Source organism: Stegostoma tigrinum, chromosome 20 (genome assembly GCF_030684315.1).
Source record: "Stegostoma tigrinum isolate sSteTig4 chromosome 20, sSteTig4.hap1, whole genome shotgun sequence".
In the NCBI taxonomy this organism is placed as follows: Eukaryota; Metazoa; Chordata; class Chondrichthyes; order Orectolobiformes; family Stegostomatidae; genus Stegostoma; species Stegostoma tigrinum.
This window is the reverse complement of record NC_081373.1, coordinates 20985991-21008983: the sequence shown is the minus strand read 5'-3', so window position 1 is coordinate 21008983 and position 22993 is coordinate 20985991. Positions and strand designations below refer to the sequence as shown.

Genomic DNA, 22993 nt, shown 5'->3' with positions numbered 1-22993 from the left:
GTTCCTGCAACCTTCGGGTGGCTCATTGTGGCACTGCAGGAGGCCCATGATGGACATGCCATCTGAGGAATGGGAGGGGGAGTCGAAATGGTTCGCGACTGGGAGGTGCAGTTGTTTGTTGCGAACCAAGCGGAGATGTTCTGCAAAGCGGTCCCCAAGCCTCCGCTTGGTTTCCCCAATGTAAAGGAAGCCACACTGGGTGCAATGGATATGATATACCACATTGGCAGATGTGCAGGTGAACATCTGCTTGATATGGAAAGTCATCTTGGGGCCTGGGAGGGGGGTGAGGGACGAGGTGTGGGGGCAAGTGTAGCACTTCCTGCGGTTGCAGGGGAAGGTGCCAGGTGTGGTGGCATTGGAGGGGAGTGTGGAGCGGACAAGGGAGTCACGGAGAGAGTGGTCTCTCCGGAAGGCAGACAAGGGTGGGGATGGAAAAATAGCTTGGGTGGTGGGGTCGGATTGTAGATGGCGGAAGTGTGAGAGGATGATACGTTGTATCCGGAGGTTGGTGGGGTGGGATGTGAGAACGAGGGGGATCATCTGGGGGCGGTTGTGGCGGGGGCGGAGTGTGAGGGATGTGTTGCGTATGCCTCTGTTAAGGCGAAATCTGTTTGTCTAAGCTTACTTTATGGAGACATGGGTAGTAGTGTATATTTGTAAGGGGATATCTGTCCATCCAACAGGTTGCAGTTAAAATCAGCCAAATGACGAACAACGATGTCCTGATATCATTGTCTCAAGTCTTAACTCAATCTTATGGATAAGGAACAAAGATAACTGCTTAAAGCTGGAAGATACCTTCTCTAAATATAGAGACTGGTACCATCAGACCCCAACTGCTATTTAATTCTGGCTGAATGGGGCCTGAAGCTTATGAAAGGATTCTGCCTCTGAGTCATTCTTGTGGAGATAGGATCACTAACATAAACTTGTCTGCCTCCTGCTTACTAAATAGGCATAGCACTTCTGCTCAGTAAAGCAATTTTCACCAACTATATCCAGTCGGTGATCATATGGAAGGGATGAAATATTACTATTTAATCTTGGTCCTGGCAGCTGTCCAAGCAACAGTTATTTAAATACTAGAGTGTTTTACATTAAGCGTTTGGCCTTTTGTCACTGGGTCTGCTGTATTATAAAATGCTTCAGATGTTTTTATTTTTCTTGTAAATGTCATTGATTATGTGATTCTAGAATTGGCTGAAAACCTTAAGAAAGGACCATAGTATCACAAAATATTAAACAAGTAAGTGGACAAACATTAAATTTATACTTGTATAACAGTTATAATTGACAGGGTTACCCACCTGCAGATAGCGAGCAACCACTAAGAGCCTAATGAATGAATGAATGGTTTCAATGTCACATATATCTTGAAGATACAGTAAGAACTATTTTGGCGCCACAGCCCAGCAGACTATTTGGCCTCCTGATTCACACATCACCAGGGTCTGATTTTAAGTGCCTGGAGGCAAGTACCCAGCAGTGCATCAGGCAGGATTAGAGACACTCCAGATCTGCCTGGGCCAAGAATGGACAAATACTATTCTTTAGAAGAGGCGTTTACATGCCCCACACTGGTGACTAGGTTGACAAGATTATTTTTAAGGCTTACTTTGGGGTGGCATGGTGGCTCAGTGATTAGCACTGCTGCCTCACAGTGCCACGGGCTTGGGTTCAATTCCACCCTTGGGCAACTGTGTGGAGGGTGCACGTTCTCCTGGTTTTCTCTGGGTGATCTGGTTTCCTCCCACAGTCCAAAGATGTGCAGGATAGGTGGATTGGCTATGCTAAATTGCCTGTGGTGTGCAGATTAGGTGAGTTATAGGGAAATGGGTCTGGGTGGGATGCTAATTGGGTCGGTGTTGGGTCAAAGGGCCTGTTTCCACACTGTAGGGATTCAGTGAAAGAAAAAAGTACATCCTTGTTGGAGCACCGTCTCCCTTATTTACCTCCTGCTACTCCTTCCCAGCTCAGAAATTCTGATTAGATTTATTTTATAAAATAATATTGCTTGAGTCAGTGACAATAAAAAATTTCAAACACAAATATTTTATGTGGCATTTTCCTGCTTTTTCAATTATTTTCTATCGCTTTTCCAAATGTAAAAGGTCAGGGAGTTTGATTTTCTGAGACAAAAGTAACCTAAGTCATTAATGTTCTAATGTCTGTTGTCCATGCCACTTGACAGCAAATGTGCTTCTGCTGGATAGATTTGCACCCACATATAATCTGTGACAGCAGACATACACAATAAAGCAGAGAAGATTGACTATATATTGCACATAACATCTTTCTTTACATTCCAGTTACATGTCTCTAGTGCAGTTTCAGAATTGTGTCTCATTCATTTTGCACACTCTTGCAATGCTATCTGTTTAAAATAAATGTAGAGTGCTGTGCACTTCAGTTCCAGTTCAGCAAAAATATGCTCATGTGCAGAATCAGGTATGATGTTTGAGAGTTACCTGTCCAAGCTAAAACAGAACACCCTTTCACACAATGGCCTTAAAACAGTGCATCAAAAGACTAACAAGTCATATTGTATAGAAATGCTACATTCCTTTAGCTCATTCAGTGTCCCAGTTAATCAATCTCAGGGGTGGGAACGTACAACTGCTTTTCAGAGGTCTTTAAGAGGCACTGGCTGAAAAGTCCAAGCAAAGGTCTAAAAGGGAAATATTAATGTTTGATTGCCTATAATGTTTGTTGCGCAGAATTGTCCTTTTTTAAAATTATTTGCAACATTGATTTGGTATTCCATTTTTTTTATTGAGACTCTGTCACCTGTGGGCATTTTGATACAACAGTATGACAATTCTGATCTCCATTTCCTGACCAGTTGTAATTTCTGAAGGAGAAAATGAAGATTAAAGAAGGTGCAAAAGTCAGTTGCCAATTACCTATATACATACCACAACACAACCTGTTCATGGTTGATCAATGTAAGATGCTCTTTTATAATCCATTCACATATTTCCTCCTGCAATTAACTAGCTGAAGTCTAAGATTGCTCGTATCTGCATTATGCTTTCAAGCGCTTCTATGAGTGATGTTTAGCTGCTATGAGATGCTGATGAAAGATCATACAGTAGTTTTTATTGTGAGCGAAAGTGTGCTGCCAGAAATCTACAGTGCTGAGGTAATGACTATGAGTTTGCTAGAATGGTGTGACTGGGCATGAATCAGATAGCAATCCACATTCGTTTTACTCTGCGCTTCTGTCAAGACTCACTAGAAAATCAACCTGGCTATGGTGCATTCAGGTCAATAGCAAATAAGGCCCTACTCATGGAACACCCAATGGCTTATGTTGAAGTTCAATAAGTGGTGTTGTTAAAGGCTGGAGATAGACAATGTCGACCAGATCTTTAATTTGAGTTTGAGAACTTGATCCTGGAACAATTTCAAGATGCTGTTCTGCATAGCATCGGTGTCACATTTTTTGTTTGAAAGGCCAGCTACAGGCCAGAAGTAAGCTCTCCATGCAAATAAGGGAAGCAGACAGGCTCCAGAATCCAGGAAGCCCTCTGATACTGACAGTGAAAGAGCAGAAGGCAAAGTGGACAGAAGGTGTCTCAAAGAGGAGATGTCGCACTGCCATAGAGTCATACGGTAATACAGCATGGAAATAGCCCTTTGGCCCAAACTAGTCCAGGCTGACCATGGTGTCCATTCAGCTAGTTACAACTGCCCACATTTCATCCATATCCTTCTAAACACTTCCCATCCACATACCTATCCAAATGTTTTTTAAAAATTGCTATTCCGCCCCAAGCACTTCTTCGAGCAGCCCTTTCCATATATGCACCACTCACTGCGAGAAGAAGTTTCCCCTCAGGTCCTTCTTAAATCTTTCCCCTTTCACCTTAAACCTATGCCCTCTAGTTTTCAATCCCCCCTCCCTGGGAAAAAGACTATACACGGTAATCCTGTCTATGCCCCTCATAATTTTATATACCTCAAAAAGGTCACCCCTCATTCTCCTATGTTCCAAGGAATAAAGTCCTACCTTGGCCGTCCTCTCCATTTAACTCAGACCTACTAGACCTGGCAACATCCTCGTAAATGTCCTTTGCACACTTTCCAGTGTAACCATGTCTTCGCTATAACAGGGTGTCCAAAACTGTACACAATACTCCAAATGCAACCTCACCAATGACTTATACAACTGTAACATAATGTCCTAATGCCTATACTCAATATCTCGATCGATGGAGGCCAGCATGCTAAATGCCTTCTTCACCACCCTGTTCACCTGTGATGCTGTTTTCAATGACCTATATACTTTACTCCTAAGTTCTTCTGTCTGTAATGCTTCTTAGGACCTTACCATTTACTGTGGCTTCAGCATTTTTTTTTAGGAACCTCAAAAATAGCAGCCATACCTAAATGCTATTTCTGTGGTGTAGTTGGACAATGAAAGTAGGAGGGAGGGCCTCAGATTGATCATGAAATGTTTCTTTTCTTCCCAGTCTAGTCCTAGTAAAGGAGAGTTGCTAGTCCTAGTAAAGTTGGTTTTGAACCATTGGCGTGTTATTTTTCAATGGGGAGTCATACACTGCGTGACCGTCTCCTTTAAAAGATGGCTCAGAGATACCAATATTCTGGCAAGAGTTATATCAACTGGCCTCTGGAAATTCTGGGCTTGACATATTTCATTCCTGTGTCTGGTGAGCTTCCAAATTCCATAACTACAACATCCCAGTATCAATTCTCAATTTGTGTTAATGAGCTACAACATCTAAAATCCATTTAATTCAAATATAAAAAGTTCATGACAATTTTTAAAGCAGTTGAAAAATGAATTAAATCTCCAATACCCGTACTTTCCTTCTTCTACAGAGATTTTGCTGCAAGAATGAAAGTAGCGATCTCAAAATCATAAGGATGAGCATGCATTCTCTTTTGGATGAGATCTGGTGTCAGTGGGACAGACTCACAGCGACTAAAGGTTCAGGCTCCCCAGATAATGTGAAAGGAGTTCACTGAGATATTGATCATCACATTGGTTATCCTGAAATCAGAAAATTAGTGCTGCAAAAGAATAGCTAAGATGAGCTTTTCCTGAGCTTCAGTTCATAACACAGTGTTCTATTATAAAAAGTAAAACGTTGACTGTCTACGACAGTACTTGTTTTTAAGAAAGGCTTGAGTTGGGAAGGAATTGACATTTTAATTCAATCTTTGTAATGGGAGGAAAGTTTGGTCCTTTCTCGATGAGATCCACCTTTTGGTTAACATCAGAATCCTCAAGCAAAAAGGCATAAAAGTTGACCAAAACTGGGTAAGGAAGGCAGGATTCCATCTCTAAAGACATGGGTGAACTAGTTGTGTCTTTACAATAATTGATAGCTTTGTGACTGATGGTAACTTGTTCAATCTGATGGTAACTTCTTTTCCCTACATTTTTTAATTCAACTCCAACCCTCAAACAATGATGGTGGGATTTTTTTTGGAATATTAGGCCAGGAATCTGGTAAAGTTTATTCGAATAACAGCTACAGTTTGGTATCTGAGATAACAAAGTGCAAAGCTGGATGAACACAGCAGGCCAAGCAGCATCTTAGGAGCACAAAAGCTGACGTTTCGGGCCTAGACCCTTCATCAGAAAAGGGGGAGGGAAGGGGGTTCTGAAATAAATAGGGAGGGGGAAGCAGATCGAAGATGGATAGAGGAGAAGATAGGTGGAGAGGAGACAGACCAGTTAAAGAGGCGGGAATGGAGCCAGTAGAGATGAGTATAGGTGGGGAGGTAGGGAGGGGATAGGTCAGTCCGGGAAGGACGGACAGATCAAGGGGACGGGATGAGGTTAGTAGGAAGGGAATGGGAGTGTGGCTTGAGGTGGGAGGAGGGGATAGGTGAGAGGAAGAACAGGGTAGGGAGGCGGGGACAAGCTGGGCTGGTTTTGGGATGCAGTAGCGGGGAGGGGAGATTTTGAAGCTTGTGAAATCTACATTGATACCATTAGGGTGCAGGGGTCCCAAGAGGAATATGAGTTACTGTTCCTGCAACCTTCGGGTGGCATCATTGTGGCATTGCAGATGTGCAGGTGAACAGTACTTTTGGTAGTCATTGTACGTAAGATTTATGGGTAGTATGTTCTACCAAGGCATTTGTAAATAAATTGAACGCTTACCTGAGGGCAATGATTGTTCATTGTGAGATACAACAATGACAGAGTGAATTGTATATCTAAATTATACCAAGTGGTAAAGCTGAAATACAATATCCATCAAAGGAGCAGCCTTGCAATCTCTATCCTTTCTGCCATGGAATATATGCAAATATACAAATTGCTAGATAAAAAAAATCCAAGCCAGCTTGAAGGCAGCGATGATCATTCCTTCAGAAGAGATCTAGTCCATTGAAGCAATTGACTTTGCAATGGTAAATAACTTGCACTCGGTCAGAACTCACAGAGAATTAGCTCTCTTCACTGACGACAGACAGAAAACAGTTGAATGCATTGCACCACAAAATACACTGTCCCAAAAAGCCTATTTAAAAGTGTCAACAATCTTACAGCAGAATGCAGTGTCACATAATGCAGCTATTGACAAGATACTTTGTGAATATATTACATATTCTTTTGCACATTTACTGTGAATAACACAACTTCCAAAAGACAATGATTCCTAGAAATTCTATTCGCGACATTAACAACTCGTACTTCTACTGCACCGAAAAACATAATCAGAAAAATGGATGTCAATTCAAGGAAAGAGATTATGAAGAGCTGTCAAGAACTTAGTCAAAGAAGTAGCTTTTACATTAAGAAGGAGATGTCGATGCTGAGACTGAGTTTAGGAAGAGAATTCCATAACATCAGGCTGTATGGCTGAAGGCATAGTGGAGTCACAGTAAGTGAATGCCTAACAGGCTATTATCAGGAAAACATTGTATTCTTGAGGATTGTAGGGTTAGCGAAAGGTTACAGAAAAAGGGAGATTTGAATCCATGGAGAGTTTCAAAGTAAGGCTAGTAGGACATCCATTTGTAGGTAACGACTGCATCCTTCTTTACTCAAGCAGACACGCTCACCGATGCTCAGTTTGGGTTCTGGAAGGGGCCACTCAGCTCATGACCTCATTACAGCCATGGTCTAAACATTATTTTAAAAAGCTGAGCTCCAGAGGTGAGTTGAGAGTGACTGCCCTTGACCGAGTATGGCACCAAGGAGACCTAGTAAAACTGGAGTCAATGAGAATCCATGGGAAAATTCTCCACTAATCGGAGTCATACCTGGCACAAAGGATGATGGTTGTGGTGGTTGTTTGTCATTCATCTCAGTGCAGGACATCTCTGCAGGAGTTCATCTGGGTTGTGTCCTAGGCCCAACTATCTTCAGCTGCTTCATCAATGGCCTTCTGTCGATCATGACTTCAGAAGTGGAGAAGGTTGCTGATGATTTACAATATTCAGCAACATTTATGATTCCTCTGATACAAAGGCAGTCTATGCCCACAGGTAGACAGACTTCAACAACATCCAGGCTTCAGATGGGAAGAGGGAAGTAACATTTGCATCACAAGTGCCAGGCAGTGATCATCTCCTTCAAGAGAGAATTTAATCATTGGCCCTTAATGGTAAACAGCAATACCACGACCAACTCCACCACTGTCAGCATTGTTGGGTTACCATTGATCTGAAATTGAACTGCCATATAAATTCTTTGGCCTTAGCAGCAAGTCAGCAACTTGGAATTCTGCAGCTAGCACTTCACCATCTTCAAGTTCTGTACATCTTCTACAAGCACAAGTCAGGACTAAGTCAGGATTAAATGTCTGCATGGGAACAATTTCAACAACACTCAAAAATCAGTACCATTCAAGGCAAAGCAGCCTGCTTGATTGGCATCCCATCCATCACCTTAAATATTTACTCACGCCCATCTCCACTAATGGAGAGCAGCAGCAGTATATACCAATGACCAGATGCATTTCAGTAATTCAATCTGGTTCTTTCCATAGCACCTACCAAACCCATAACCTCTGAAATGTACAAAGGCAAGGTCAGCAGATTCATGAGAACACCATCACTTGCAGTTTCCCTCCAAGCCACACATTATCCTGACTTGGAGCTATACTGCCATTTCTTCACTGTGGTCAGGTCAAAATCCTGAAATTCCCTTCTTAACAGCATTGTGCATCCATTTACCCCCAAGAATGCAGCATGTTAAGATGACAGCTGACAACTACCAATTAGGAATGGGCAATAAATGATGGTTCAGCTATTGACATCCTCACTCAATGTGAATATGAAAATAATTTGAGTCCAATAATATAATTAATTAAGACTGGCCGGAATGGGGAAGTTGTAGAGATAGGGAAGAATTAGGCCATAAAGAAATTTAAACACAAGCCTGAGAATTAGAAATTGGAGTTACTGGGTGGCCAGGAGAAATGTAAGTCAGAAAAGTTAGGAGTCTTGCCAAAGCAGGACTTTGTTCAGGATAAGAGAATAAAAACAATAATTAATCAATTCAAATCTTATACAAGTTTCATACTTACCTCTATATAATTAATAATTCAGAAAAAATTATCTTATCACTTCCCCTCTATGGATGAGTTTTCTGATCCCAAATCAAAGCCTTGACATTGTAATGAGTTCCAGGTACTGACTTTATTCTGACTTGTATATGACATGGATTTCTAATTACAATTTATTTAATTGTCCATGAGCCATTTTCACGCCACAATTAATGGCGAGGGTAACAAGCAAAACACAAGGATACCTAAGAGGGCATGACTAGACACGCGAAATGAGGTCAGCAAGAAAGCAGTGAAGAGGGCCTGGGAACCAAGCTGGAAAAGCTTCACATGCCTTATAACATCTGGCAAGAACAGTGCTGGGAGGGTTCCAGATAGCTTGCATACCTGTCAACAGCCAGAGTGCTAGGGATTGAACATCTTAAGGGAACGTAGCTTTCCCCTTACCATTGCAGCAAGTGGGCTGTATTTTCTCGCTAACCTGTAAGCATAGGTCAGAGCTTGAGTGCTGTTGCTCAGGAAGATACAGTGAAGTCTGTAATGTCATCAGTGAGTGAGAGGCTGCATGGGAAGAAGGAAGGAAGACTTATAGTAGTAGGTCATACATCACCTTCAGGTCAAAGGGGTAAATTCTCAAGAGGCTGAGGATAATCCTTGAAGTCAGCTCGGTCTAACACATTTTAAGGAGCTGGTGTTTGATGTGGTCATAATATCCATTGATTGGGACACTAGGAATGGTTTGGAAGGTGCTCGCTGTGGAGAGAATGAAAATATCTCAACATTTTTGAATTCAGGAGATGTGTGTTGAAGGTCCCTATAGAACCAGCTGCTATTGTAGAAGGTGTCATATAATTATTTTAAGCACCAGTAACATTTGCTGGGTATACATTTAATGCCTCGCTATCTTCTGTTATGCATGGAAATTAGTGTTGGCAATGGGGATCTTTCCAGTGGTCTGCAAAACCAGCAGCAGTTATGCAATTCTTCCATTGAAAAACATTGCCAAAATCAAGTATCTATCAGATATTTAAGTATTTAACTAGTCAGTGTTGGGGCCTTCCCAGGATGTAGGACTTGAGAGTGGAAATCCTGCTGTGCAGGAGCTGTTCGCCAATGAGAGGCTGGCAGCTCTTCATTGCCTGACAGAGTCACTGGGAGCTGGTTTTGAAACAATGAGGAACTCAGACCACAAGTGAGGGAAAGTAGGATGGGATTTCAGAGAGGGGGCTCACTGAGTGAGTAGAGAATGTCAAGTTAAAGGTGGATCTCAGATGGCTGTTTCCTTCTTTTTCAATGTCAGGTTCATTGTTCAGGCACTAAATGTCTTTGAATGAGGATTCCCTCTTTCCCTGCCCACACATAACCTCTCAAATAAAAACACGTGCATCCACATATGGTCTCAGACATTTTGGGATTCCAGCGTGACATTAGTTGAGTAGCAACGATGATGGAATGAGATCCTTAAGGGGCATTAATTACCCATTTAATGGTTTGAACTAACATCTGGGCAGGTAGACCCGACCACTCCAGTTAGAGTCATAGAGTCATACAGCTGAACAACATGGAAACAAATCCTTCGATTCAACACATCCATGCTGACCTGATATCCTAAATTGATCTAGCCCCATTTGCTATCATTTGGCCCATATCCACTTACTGTTCATATACCGTTCAGATGCCTTTTAAGTATTGTAATTGTACCAGCCTCCAACATTTTCTTTGGAAGCTCAGTCCATACATGTATCACGCGCCGTGTAAACAAGTTGCCCTTATGTCCCTTATAATTTTTTCCCCTCTCCCCTTAAACCTATGCCCTCTAGTTCTGGACTCCCTCAAGCTGAGGAAAAGACCTTGACTATTTACCATATCCATGCTCCTCATGATTTTACAAACTTCTTTAAGGTCACCCTTAAGTCTTCGATGCTCTAGGGAAAATAGCCTCAGCCTTTTTCAGGCTCTCACTCTAGCTCAAACCCTCAAAACAAGGTAACATCCTTGTACATCTTTTCTGAACCCTTGCAAGTTTCACAACGGTAGGAAACTGCAGGGAGGCCAGAATTGAATGCAATATTCCAAAAGTGGCCTGACCAGTGTCCTGAGATAACAAGGTGTAGAGCTGGATGAACATGGCAGGCCAAACAGCATCAGAGGAGCAGGAAAACTCTAGACCCTTCAGGTCTAGCCTCAAAATGTCAGCTTTCCTGTTCTTATGACGCTGCTTGGCCTGCTATGTTCATCCAGCTCTACACCTTGTTATCCCAGATTCTCCAGCATCTACAGTTCCTACTATCTCTAACCAATGTCCTGTACAGCTGCAATATGACCTCCCAACTCCTTTACTCAATGCACCAGCCAATAAAGACAATCAAACCAAACTCCTTCTTCACTATCCTGTCGATCTGTGATTCCACTTTCAGGGAACTATGAACCATCAACGCAAATTCTCTTTTTTCACTTCCCAGGACCTCACCATTAAGTGTATAAGTCCTGCCCTGATTTGCCTTTTCAATATGTAGTTCTTCACATTTATCTAAATTAAACTCCATCTGCCACTCCTCAGCCATTGGCCCATCTGATCAAGATCCTGTTGTACTCTGAGGTAACCTTCTTTGCTGTTCACTACACCTCCAATTTTGGATGCCATCTGATAACTTACTAACTGCAGCAAACTTTACTAACAGCAGTTACTTACAAACAGTGAACCCACCACCGAACCCTATGGCACACCACTGATCACAGGCTTCCAGTCCGAAAAGCAACTCTCCACTAGCGTCCTCTGTCTTCTACCTTCAAGCCAATTCTGTAACCAAATGACTATGTCTCTCTATATTCCGTGTGATCTAACCTTGCTAACCAGTCTACCATGCAGAACCTTGTCGAACACCTTACAGAATTCCATACAGATAACACCCACCACTCTGCCTTCATCATTCCTCTTCATTACTTCTTCAAAAAACTCAATCAAATTAGTGAGACATGATTTCCCATACACAAATCCATGTTGATGATCTCTAATCAGTCTTTGCCTTTCCAAATACCTGTAAATCCTGTCCCTCAAGATCCCCTCCAACCCTGCCACTGATGTCAGGCTCACCAGTTTACAGTTCCCTTTGATGATTAGTCTGAAAAAGCTCCATCAAGAGTTCATTTATCACTGAGAACAACTAATTGGTGAGATGGCAGGAAAAAGTTGGCAAAGAATGGGAATTCAGCACTAAAATGTGACTGTTAAGTAGAATGTGCACGAACTGCCGTAGAGGATAAAGAGTGATTAACATCTTGGGTGAAAATCTCAGCAGTTCTAAGTGTGACAAGGTTTTCATTTATTGAGCATCTTTCATGTAAGGAAGCTTTCTAAACCAAAGCGTCAGGAAAATTAAACACTGAGCAAAAAGAGACGGAATGGTGGACATCAAAAGAATTTCCTCTTTGAACGTTAGCCTGCTCTTTCCTTTTATGTGTTGATAGACTTGTCAGTGTGTTATCAGAATTTTCTGCTTTTAGTTTCATCTTCGCTGAATCACTCCCTCCAATATTTGTGGGCAAACTTCTGCTGAGAACTCTGCATTCTTTCAACTCTCATGGCTGACTCTGAGGGCCAACTAATTGCCTTCTACCATTTATTGCTGCCTTTTGTTTACCCAATATGGATCTTTGTCATCCCCTTGTCCTTCATGCCTTGTAACACCGTGTTGACTCTAACCCATGGAAACAAGATAAAAATCTGTCTCTTGAGAGTGCTATTAACAAGCTCAAAAATGGTCTTCAGTGGCCATTTCTCAACGTCAGGCTGGGCCAACATTTTCCAACTCTTGCCAACAAAAAAATGAAAACTTAACAAATTATTGTTGGGAAATCAGCATATTGGCCAAGGAAATAGTTTTCAGTAACTACACATCCCACCACCCACCCTGTCTATTAATTCAAGATTCCTGCCCTGTCTCTCTGCAGTAATACTTGTGGTTTTACCTCCAGTGGAGTATTTTACCTAATATGGTATTGTTTATGTTATCTCCTGTAACGAAAGAAACTGGATTTGCATACTATGGTATTGAAGAATCCAACTGTTTTTTTTATAGGTAGCTAGTGGGCTTGTGGCGCAAAGGTAGCCCATCTGACTCCAGATCAGAAGGCTGTGTGTTCAAGTCACATCAGGCTCACTGTGCTTAATGGAAGCTTGACTCCCGGGATTTAAAATCGCAGCAGAGTTTGTTAGGGGCGACTCAGTCATTAGCAATACTGCTTCACAGCACCAGGAACTCGAGTTTGACTCCACCCTTGGGCAACTGTCTGTGTGGAGTTTGCACGTTCTCCCCATGTCTGTGTGAGTTTCCTTCGGGTGCTCTGGTTTCCTCCCACAGCCCAAAGATGTGCAGGCTAGGTGGATTGGCCACGCTAAATTACCCATAGTGTTCAGGGATTTGTAGATTAGGTGGGTTATGGGGGATGGGTCTGGGTGGGATGTTCTGAGGGTCAGTGTGGGCTTGTTGGGCTGGAGGGCCTGTTTCCACGCTGTAGGAGTTCTATGATTAAATAAAAACACTACATTCACAAGTGCTTAAGTGTCTGGGCTAGCATTGTGCTATCAGGTACAGCAGAGTGCCATGCTTTCAATAGCTTTTCATCCTTCAAGTGATCTCAGAATAAAATGGATTTTGAGACCTTTTTATCTTCAAGTTATATGATATGCCCCACTGATGGTGTCATGAGCATGCCTCCGAAAGGCATGTGACATGTTAATCGTAAGACATAACATAACAAAGTGGCCTCAAAGGAGTCATTATGGGAGGTGACATTCCACCCCACTGGCACAATTGACATTTGAACAAAAGGAATTTCAGCCCATCTACCTTTTGATTTTAATGGCCAGAAGTTTATTCTAATCCATCACCATTTTGCTTCTGCTTTGCAGCAGAATATTAAAAAAACCCAAAAAGACAATTTATTCCTGTTCATATATTATTTATGTGTTTAGGAAATACTCAATAATAAATTATTTACAAAAATCATCTGAAGATTGAATTTAGCTTCAATTGAAATGAATGATTCATAAGCAAGTCTTTTTTATGTTATTACAGAAAATATCAAGGAAAAGAATAAAATATGAAAAAAAATCAAATTTCAATTCTAATTTGAATTTCTAATTTGCAGAAAAACCGGACAGAAGTAGAACAGGAAATATAATTTGGGCTGATGTAATTTATGAGTGAGTAACCGTTATTCTTTGAAAGGTAACGCTGAATTTCTGCACTTAAATAAAGATGCATTCACATTTCTATCATTTATGGCAAAGGTAGTCAATAGATCCTTGTATGATAAAAGTGGTTCTATATAATTCTGTGCAAGTTCAGCATAAGCAGCTTAATCTTGAGGAAAGATATACTAAACACATGCAAATGAAAAGATTTTTTTAACTGTCTTTGCTTTTCTTGGTGATTTTGCAGTATTTATTTAAACTAAGTGTTGATACTCTTTCAGCATTAAATTCAGATATTGTGCTTGATAACATGGTAAAAGTAAATTTTACTGTAGCTCACAATGCTGACAAGGCCTTTTCCACTGAATAGTGGAAAATTCCTGTAAAATCTAGAAATTACTGTAAATAATACATTGGCTATTACTTTTAGAAGATTCCCATGGTAAATTGAATAAGATCTTGCAGTGCTGTAAATTTTTATGCTGCTCATGAAAAACAACTGAAGGGGTATCCATTGAGAAATGGTAATGGGTTCAAGCAAAGCATTACTCATCACCTCTATGACCACTAACTTACATTTGTTCCTGGTCATGCATGCCTATCTTAAAATTCTCATCCTTCTTTTCAAACTTGTCCCTGACTTTGCCTCACATATCTGTCTCATCTCCTCCAGCCCAATAACTCTCAGAGATATTGCTGCACTTTTAATTCAGCTCTCTTGAGTATCTCATTTCAGATGAAAAATTATTGACCTCAGATGTTAAATCTGTTTCTATCTCCACAGACGCCATCATGCCTCCCAAGCATTTCCAGGATTTGTTGTTATTAAGTTACCGCATTCATGCACACAGCAAGTGTCCACGTCAGCAAATTTCACACCCTCCACTCATTTTTCCATTTGTTAACTGCCAGCATGTGCTAGATGTTCCAAAATTGGAAAACCATTCTTTAAATTTCGTTTTTCTATTTCTTGGGGACTATATTTACCACATGAGAAATCTCAGTGGCAGGGATATCTATTTCTATATCTATATCTTATGAATAGTTGATAAATTGCGAGTTCTTTGGTATGATCTGCTATATGGTGATTTGTACTATTCACTGTATACTTTCTGTACAGGAAGATTTGTTGAGACATGCTGTCGAACTCAATGTTTGTTCTTAGTTTTTACAGGGTTTTGAAGAGTGCCAGATGAATCTTTCAGAACAATACAAACACTTCTCACATTACCTTTAGACTTTTCTTTTGGGTTTCAGTTGTAAAACATAAACATTTATTTGAATATGTTAATGAAACAGTTTTTAGATGTATTTTTTAACAACATGTAGATGTTGCTGGTTATGCCAACTTTTCTTGCCCATCCCTAATTATTATTATAAATAATTTTATCCTTAAACAGTACTGTATTATGCAACAATTATGGGGTTTTAGGATGAATCAGAATTCGGGACAGGTGTCATTCCCGGAGTAAATCAATAAGAATTCAATTCATGCATTTGAACAAGAAAAATGATGTTGATTACTCTTAAGAAATTGGACAAAGAATATTCATATAAATACAGCAAGAATTTATCTGTTGTTGATAATGATGAATTCCAACTTATTGCACTTCTTAAATTAATTAACAGACTGGAGCAATCCAGTTAGAAAATTATGTTGGGTTCACTTTCAAAAATCCAGTCATTGGTCCCAATATTTATGGGGCTGCTCATTTGGAGCAAGTGAAGGAAAAAGAGATAGGAAACCCAGAGGTACAGGATTCGAAAGCAGTTTTCTTTTCAGGTTTCCACTTGTCATTTTCATTGGTCGGTATGTTGAGTATGGGAAGGGTTTCGAGGGATATGGGCCAAATGCTGGAAATTGGGACTAAATTAGTTTAAGATATCTGGCTGGCATTGACGAGTTGGACCAAAGGGTTTGTTTCTGTGCAGTTTAACTCGGTGACTTTATGTAGCCTGATCAAGCACAATGGTGATTAGGGAAAATGAGACTGTGCGATCACTGTAGTTTATCACGCAAGCTAGTCATGGAGAATGGACCAGGTCCACATTGATTAGAGACAAAAAAAACTGCAGATGCAGGAAGCCAAGGTAGACAAACAGGAAGCTGGAAGAAGGGTAACACCCGAAATATTGACTGCTCCTTTCCTCCAGATGCTACCAGCCTCCTGCTCGTCTACCAGGTAAACATTGGGTTTGGTTTCTGCTCTTCCACACCTCCTGGCCCAGCAGCAGTGCTAACATGGAGGCACATAGACTTCTTAAGCGGGTTCATCAGCTTATCTGACCCCTGACAGTTGACTGAATACTGAATCATCATTCTAACTCCGTTATGTTAAAACTGAGATTTCAAGGTTAATTGGAGTGGTTTTGAATGTTTAACTTCTCTCTGACCTGGTACACTTGCTTTGGTGAGGAAGAGGGATTATAATGATCCTTGTTTTCTATTTGCTTATTTCATTTAGGGTGAAGGCCCTTTTAGATATATTTGTAAATATCATCTTAGTTTCTTGGTGCCATATTTGTCTTGGACACAGAAGTTGGCAGTTGATGATTTTGTTTCATGTTTTTATCATTTTTGTTTAGAAGCTGCTCACTGATGGGGATATTTGAACGCAATCTCAGAATAAGGAGCTGCCCATTTAGAACAGACATGAGGAGGAATTTTGTCTGTTAGAGGCTAGTGAATCTATGGAATTCTTCACAGCGGAGAGCTAATAACGTTGGGTCATTAACTATGTTCAGGGCTGAGATAGGCATGTTTTTAGTCAGTAAGGTAATCACAATTATGGATAAAGGGAAGAAAATGGAGTTGGGGATTAGCAAATCAGCCATGATTACATTGAATGGCAGAACCAATAAAACAGACCCAGCAGAGGTGGGGACACAGTGGTATACAGTTGAGATGGAGTTCCCTTGTGAATCCACAACACCAACAATAGATCAAAGTATCAAGGTATAATGCCACACCTGGCCATGGAAATGACCTGCTGATTACCACCTACCACACTCATTAAGCTAATGAGTAAACTCTGCCATGGTGAACGCCACTTGGAGGGGACTCTGAGGGTAATGAGTGCACAGTGTACTCTGAATGGGAGATTTCAAAGTTTACCACCTGTGACAGAGTTGAATGATTCCTCCAAGATAAAGCTGGTAGACTGGTTCTGTGAAAGGCATTGAGGGAGCCAACAAGAGGGAGAAACATCTTGATTTCATGCTCACTAATTTATCTGGCAGATGCATCTGTCTATAATAGTATTAGTAAATGACAATTGCATCGTCTTTGTGTGAGGGCACCTTCCAATATGTTGTGTAGCAATACCATTGAGCTAAATAGGATAGATGTATAAGATAGAACTGCTTTCTTGAACTGGCATGTTTCTTGGGGTGTAGGTACAAGGTCAGTGATATTATGAAGGGAGCTATAGGAGTTTGACTCAGTGATAGTAAAGCAATGGGGATAATTCCAAGTCCAGGTGATATGCGATTTAGAGGGGAACTTACAAGTAGGTTTAAGTTTTTCTTAAAAATTCATGTGGACCAGAAGAGGGAATACTTATGACTTTATAGCAGTTCTGACCACAATCACCTTCCACCTTTCCCACATGTAGTCTTCCCCTTCTTTTCTTCAAAATCCAGAAGTGTTCTTACACACAACTATTTGCTTTCCCTCACCAAATCACCTGTGGCATTTTTTTCATCTCTTACCCATTGCCAGTAAATCACTCGTATTATCCAAAGCCATCGCTGTTTTTTTCTAAACTAAGAAAACATGGATGATTTTGGCTAATCCATTAATGCTATTCTGATTATAAATGATTTTAAAAGCTGAACTCAAAATATGTTTGATAGGAAAGATGCTGTGGCATTATATTGTTGCAATTATTTTTTGATGATTTCTCTTTGAAATGTTAACCTTTGTATCATACCAGCTAAACTGAAGCAAGTAAATGCTAATCATCAGCCAAATAAGAATGATGAATCTCATATTGGCAATCACGTGCTAATTAGCCAGTTTGTGGAACTTGTAATCAATGACCAGTTACCTAGAACTGAAGCAGCTTTTGATTAACTCCCAATATGGCTTCTGAGAACCGCATCTATCACCAACTTACAGCTTTACGTGACAGAAAAACAAAGACACAATATATCATTACCATGAAGCCTAAATTGCAGCACAGCATTCTGAAAGCCTATTATACATGCCTCCCAAGGCTAACAATACTTCACTGCTCGGAGGTAACTGGCTTAGTAATTCCTATTCATTAAACTTGTTGGCTGTCTTTTGTAGTAATACTCCTACTGGCAATCCTATTAACTCTAGTAAACAGCAGTTTTATACTTGAATCAACTTTCCACTTTCCATTTGTGATGCAATCCCAGTTGATTCCATTAAAAATACATCAAAATAGATTAAGATGCATAGATTTGTTTTACTTATTTGGCTCTCAGATGATCCCTTGTGTTCAAACCTAGATGCTTGGTATCTACAGATTAACTAATCATTGACTGAAGGCTATTGATGGGATCTTGGTAATGTAACATTTGTCCACCTAAAAATGCTCACATCACTTTAATAATTGTGTGTACAGAGCTTTGAGCTATTTTGATACAATAAGCATGAATACTTTTAATTATTATTACTCCACTCTCTATTCAGTTTCTGAGCATACTTGTATATCTGGAATAAATTCATGACTTTGCATCTCTATATCTGTAACATTATCACTAACAATTGGAATTCTCTTAAGGTGAAAGAGAAAAATGTAAGTTTTTGTATAAACAATTGTTGCTTATGCTTGAGTGTATATTTCTACAAGGTTCTTCAGGTAAAAGAGAAATTATTTTTTGAGCTGGAATTATGTTGCAGTTTTCAACGACCAAAACTAGGAAATACACTGGAATTATTTCCATTCCCCCACAAAAACTGCGGTGGAGTGGGAGTATCTCTTAGGGAATTCTAGCAATTAGAGATATCTTTTCTACACAGCACAAATTGACAAAGTGGCAGTTGAAACTGAATGAGTCATTCTCCTGCTCCCTGATCGACTTGTAGGTATTTCAGCACCACTGTATTTTTCAGTAGTCAAGACTGAGGTGAAAACATCACATTTGTACAGATGGAGGTCCTCTTACATTGAGTTCATAGAATTTTAGCTGTCAACTGAGCGGCATGTCTGATGTGAGAGGAGAGATAATGGGAACTGCAGATGTTGGAGAATCCAAGATAACAAAGTGTGAAGCTGGATGAACACAGCAGGCCAAGCAGCATCTCAGCAGCACAAAAGCTGGCATTTCGGGCCTAGACCCTTCATCAGAGAGGGGAATGGGAAGAGGGTTCTGGAATAAATAGGGAGAGAGGGGGAGGCAAACCGAAGATGGAGAGAAAAGAAGATAGGTGGAAAGGAGGGTATAGGTGGGGAGGTAGGGAGGGGATAGGTCAGTTCAGGGAAGACGGACAGGTCGAGGAGGTGGGATGAGGTTAGTAAGTAGGAAATGGAGGTGCGGCTTGAGGTGGGAGGAAGGGATAGGTGAGAGGAAGAACAGGTTAGGGAGGCGGGGACAAGTTGGGCTGGTTTTGGGATGCAGTGGGGGGAGGGGAGATTTTGAAGCAATTTGGTTCCCAAGCGGAATATAAGTTGCTGTTCCTGCAACCTTCGGATGGCATCATTGTGGCACTGCAGGAGGCCCATGATGGATATGTCATTTAAGGAATGGGAGGGGTGTTAAAATGGTTCGTGACTGGGAGGTGCAGTTGTTTATTGCGAACCGAACGGAGGTGTTCTGCAAAGTGGTCCCCAAGCATCCGCTTGGTTTCCCCAATGTAGAAGAAGCCACACTGAATACAGTGGATACAGTATACCACATTGGCAGATGTGCAGGTGAACATCTGCTTAAAATGGAAAGTCATTCCGCCCGCAGTGGTCAAGAATGCCCTTGACCGCGTCTCCCGCAACACATCCCTCACACAACGCCCCCGCCACAACCGCCCTCGTTCTCACAAACCACCCCACCAACCTCCGAATACAATGTATCATCCTCCGACACTTCCGCCATCTACAATCCGACCCCACCACCCAAGACATTTTTCAATCCCCACACTTGTCTGCCTTCCGGAGAGACCACCCTCTCCATGACTCCCTTGTCCGCTCCACAGTCCCCTCCAACCCCACCACACCCGGCACCTTCCCCTGCAACCGCAGGAAGTGCTACATTTGCCCCCACACCTCCTCCCTCATCCCATCCCAGGCCCCAAGGTGACTTTCCATATTAAGCACATGTTCACCTGCACATACTGCTACATTGGGGAAACCAAGCATAGGCTTGGGGACCGCTTTGCAGAACACCTCCGCTCGGTTTGCAACAAACAACTGCACCTCCCAGTCACGAACCATTTTAACTCTCCCTCCCATTCTTTAGATGACATATCCATCATGGGCCTCCTGCAGTACCACAATGATGCCACCCGAAGGTTGCAGGAACAGCAACTCATATTTCGCTTGGGAACCCTGCAGCCCAATGGTATCAATGTGGACTTCACAAGCTTCAAAATCTCCCCTCCCCCACTGCATCCCAAAACCACCCCAGCTCGTCCCCTCCCCCCACTGCATCCCAAAACCAGCCCAGCTCGTCCCCGCCTCCCTAACCTGTTCTTCCTCTCACCTATCCCTTCCTCCCATCTCAAGCTGCACCTCCATTTCCTGCCTACTAACCTCATCCCACCTCCTTGACCTGTCCGTCTTCCCTGGACTGACCTATTCCCTCCCTACCTCCCCACCTATACTCTCCTCTCCACCTATCTTCTTTCTCTCCATCTTCGGTCCGCCTCCCCCTCTCTCCCTATTTATCCTAGAACCCTCTCCCCAGCCCCCTCTCTGATGAGGGGTCTAGGCTTGAAACGTCAGCTTTTGTGCTCCTGAGATGCTGCTTGGCCTGCTGTGTTCATCCACCTCCACACTTTGTTAGCATGTCTGATGTGACTCCCTATAGTGGGTAATACCTACTTTACGATTTGGATAGAATCCATAGAATCCCTATAGTGTGGAAACAGGCCCTTCAGCCCAACAAGTCCACACTGACCCTCGGAGCATTCTCAGACCCATCTCTATAACTCACCTAATCTACATATCCCTGAACAGTACGGGTAATTTAACACGGCCAATCCAGCTAGCCTGCACGTCTTTCAGCTATGGGAGGAAACCAGGGCATAGGAGGAAATCCACACAGACACAGGGAGAATGTGCAAACTTCACACACACAGTCACCCGAGGGTGGAATCGAACTCAGGCACCTGGTACTGTGAGGCAGCAGCGCTAACCACTGAGTCACCGTGCCGCCCGAAACCCTTGCAGGTGAGAAACAAGATTCTTACAGAAACCAGAAGCAAATTTTCAGAATTGGAGAGACTTTTCAAGCCTCTACAAATGGTGAATGGGACACAGATGCAAAGGCTCTCCCCTCTCCCCACTTTCTGTCACTTGGAGAAAGGGAACAGGCATGAATCACAAATCTGGTTTCCATTTACATTTGTTGAGAGTTTAACCAAATGGAATTGCAAGTGTCTTAACCCATACAATGAGAGTCAATTGTTTCTGGTTGGAGCCATCAAAATTTCTGAAGGCTCTCTCTCAGGCATGTTTCTGTTGTGCACCTGGACGACATCAATTGATTTAAGTACCTTGAAGTGGAGATCTGAATTCATGCCCACTCCAGGATTTGAAAGGCAACTCCATTTTCACTCAGCCCCCTCCCATCTCCTGACAATTCCCTCACCTTTGATGTTTGCATTGTTTTTAATGGGCTTTACATGTAAAATTACTTAATTGGAAAATATAGGTCATTTTCTGGTGATGGTTAACAGATGGAAAAAAAAAGGGATGATTGGGTAATGGAAGAAAAACACATTTAATATTTGTAGGAGCACTTCCAGATATAAACAAAAATGGCCAAGCAAGGCCCATTGATAAAGCAGCCAAATGGGTTGAGCCTCAGCCTTCAAATCTTTTCAACACAGTGGGAGAAACTTCTGCTTAGTCAATGTATTGGAAAAGAAGTTGGAACTTCTGTCATTACTATCTATGATGACGGATAACAACATGCCTGTAAAAGTGTATGTTGCCACAGCAATCTGGACTCAAAGAATGAACTTTAAGCACATCATTCCCGAGGATTTCAACTTTACTGTGATGATGGGGGGGTGGGGACCAAAGTGAGAAGTGCAAATAAAAATACAAAACAGAGGGGATAAAGATAGACTCTGCAACACCATGTGTTTGTTAGGAAGAAGGCAGACATCTTTAATGTTGTATGCTGTAAATAAGTTTTTGTATTACGCAGAAGATTGGCATTTGACTTCCTGCTTCACCACGTTGCTATCCCAAGTTTAACAAGTCTGGCATTCTAAAATTCAAGAAGTGATAACCTGGACCCCTGTCGTTACATCTAGCAGTAACAGATCTATGTGAGCTGAAAATTGTTTCAGTTGATTAATGTGCAGATTGCATGTGACCTCAATCAGACCTTCTTACACAAATGTACTTGTTTTTAGCCGTAGCTGCTATTCCAAAGCATTTATAACTGCTGCACCCTCTTCAGCCCAGACCTTGGGGTCTGTAGTTGGGTTCTGGGGGATAAAGTTTACTCAGCAAGGAGTCTCCCATGAGACAAACAGAGACGGCACTCCAATGCCACAGCCACAGCAGTCAATTACAGATGTGGAATGTCATCAAGAAGGCTACTTACCTGTTGAAGAAATGGTTAGATGTCCTGACATTTGTGAGGTGCGCTGCAGTACTTGCCTGCAAGGCAGTTGGGGATGATTTCATATTTTGTGATGATTTTTACCACTGTGAGGTTAATGAACAAGGCACATTTGGTTATCCACATACTATTGTTGAAAGGGTAAGTGGAAGGACAAATATTCTGCTTGCAGCATCGAAAGATCAGTCCCTGACCTGATGCAGTGTGAAAATCTCATTGCAGAATGTCAGACCATGCTAAAGTTGCCAAGATGCTGCCATCTGCGCAGCTTTGCGTTGTGAAGTTTTGCCAGCATTGAGTTAGTGCTTTCCACTCCTTCATCTGATGAGGTCAATACATGAATATAGGAGTCATGGTTAGTAAGTTTGCAGATGACACCAAAATTGGTGGCACAGAAAATATTGGGTAAGGTTATCTCAGAGTACAACAGGACTGTGATCAGATGGGCCAAAAGGCCGAAGAGTGGTAGCTGGAGTTTAATTTAGATAAATGTGAGGTATCACATTTCGGTAAGGCAAATTAGGCCAGGACTTATACA

General features: G+C 41.7%; 1 protein-coding gene and 1 non-coding gene across 3 annotated transcripts in view; one reads left to right on the top strand and one right to left on the bottom strand.

Annotated features, from left to right (window-relative positions):
- Positions 1-22993, bottom strand: part of LOC125461673 (GDNF family receptor alpha-1-like) — a 189983-nt gene that overhangs the window by 106392 nt on the left and 60598 nt on the right. The gene's annotated exons all lie outside the window — the stretch shown is intronic.
- trnaw-cca (transfer RNA tryptophan (anticodon CCA)) lies at positions 12584-12655 on the top strand. Its single transcript has one exon. It is a non-coding gene; the product is annotated as a tRNA-Trp (tRNA).